Genomic DNA, 1,846 nt, shown 5'->3' with positions numbered 1-1,846 from the left:
GAGCTCCAGGCAGGACCTGGCCCGAGGCGAGGGCGCGCCTCAGACGGTGACTCCAGGTCTGTTGCGTGCCCAGAGCTGTCTCCTCCAGCTGTTTGTCTGAGAGTCTAACCCTGCAATCACTGGAGTCGGCCGAATCTCCCTCCGCCCTGATCTGTAAAGTGAAGGCATGGAGAAAAGCAGTCCCCTTAAAGGCAAAGGAGAGAGGAGCAGTGACTATGTATGAAGAACCAGGTAAATGCCATCACCAAATGCCATCACCAGCCAGAGCTCCGGGCTGCTGAGTACTTTGTACAGGGTTCCCTGGTTTCAAGTCCTGCTTTCTGGATTCTCCGTGTACTTCTCTTCAAGTTATCTCTGCTAGTTGCCTCTTTGGTTGGACCACCCACCACCAAAAACAAACTGTCTGGTGATTCTCTGGCTAAATTGAAAACAACAGGAAGGCAACATTCAGGAAAAAAATGACTAACCTCAAGAACTGTGCAGTGTATGCGTGTATAGTCCTGAACTAAAAGTTGGGCATGTAAAGATGGTATTGAAACCGGCCCAAAGGACCTTCAGGCTTTTGTCTGCCACCCTGAAGCCAAACACCCAACACAGGTGCTGATGGAAGGAAAGAGGTTTATTCAAGTGTTCATCACTGGGGAAAATGGGGGACTCTCATCTCCAAGCCCATCTTAGCATCTCAGTGCAGGCAGGGGTTTTTATAGGTGGGCTGTTGAAAGAGGGGAACTAAGGGATTCTGGTGACCTGCAGTTTCACATTCCCACTCTCAGGTGGTTTTGATGTTCTCTTTGGTGTGTGTCAGCATCTGTCATTTTTTCTCACTGCAGGTTTTATTGCTGATATCTGGGGACAGAATGTTTCAGGTCTGGCTAGCCATCAACATCTGCTGGACTACTGTGATCAAGACCTGTGAAAAAGAGAACTGGAACTGCTGCTACCTGTAACATGCTTAAACATGAAACATATTTTAGACCAGTGATGGCGAACCTTTTAAGCTCGGTGTGTCAGCATTTTGAAAAACCCTAACTTAACTCTGGTGCCATGTCACATATAGAAATTTTTTGATATTTGCAACCATAGTAAAACAAAGACTTACATTTTTGATATTTATTTTATATATTTAAATGCCATTTAACAAAGAAAAATCAACCAAAAAAATGAGTTCACGTGTCACCTCTGACACACGTGTCATAGGTTCGCCATCACTGTTTTAGACTATAAGTTTTGTTAGTCTATACCTTATACCCTGTTACAGTATGAGTTAATAATGTGTTAATAATTTGCTCTTCCATCCCCGCTTCTCATAGGAATGTGTCGTGACCTGGTTGAACTTTTTTTTATAGAGAAGCAGCCAATAGTTACCCAGTGATACTCTTCACCGGCCAAACCACATCTGGAGTTCTTTGTTCAGTTCTAGATTGAGCACTTTAAGAAGACATCAAAGAAGTTGGAATTATTTCAGAGGAGAGAAAAATGATGGAGAGAACTCAAAAGTACCACCAATGAAGAAGTAGTGATTGAACTTCGAAGGATTTTTATAGAAAGGAAAAAGCTACTGGGACTACCTCCAAATAAGTAAAGACTCATCAGAGGACAGATTTGTTTCATGTGGTCTTAAGAAGTGCACACTTAAGAGAAACAGATTTCAGATTTGAAAAGAAGATTTCCTTCTAACACTAGCCAGAAAATTTGTGGCTTAGGGTGGGTGGAAGCCCTGACCATTGGATTTTACTTTAAGTAGATTCCTATGGTTTTTAGAGGGGAATGGATACAGAGAAGCCATGCATTAAGAGAATTAGTTGATGGTTTTTTTAAAGCCATTCCCAACCTTGAGATTCAATTA

At 42.6% G+C, this 1,846-nt stretch overlaps 1 long non-coding RNA gene across 1 annotated transcript; it reads left to right on the top strand.

The window, feature by feature from the left end:
• Positions 1-34: 34 nt before the first annotated feature.
• Positions 35-1,621, top strand: LOC107185198. Its single transcript, XR_001516116.1, has 3 exons — positions 35-231; positions 831-943; positions 1,311-1,621. It is a non-coding gene; the product is annotated as an uncharacterized LOC107185198 (long non-coding RNA).
• Positions 1,622-1,846: the final 225 nt, after the last annotated feature.

The sequence above is a fragment of the Myotis davidii genome, unplaced genomic scaffold (genome assembly GCF_000327345.1).
Source record: "Myotis davidii unplaced genomic scaffold, ASM32734v1 scaffold68, whole genome shotgun sequence".
Classification (NCBI taxonomy): Eukaryota; Metazoa; Chordata; class Mammalia; order Chiroptera; family Vespertilionidae; genus Myotis; species Myotis davidii.
Note: the sequence above shows the minus strand (reverse complement) of the source record. Positions and strands in the feature narration are given on the sequence as shown.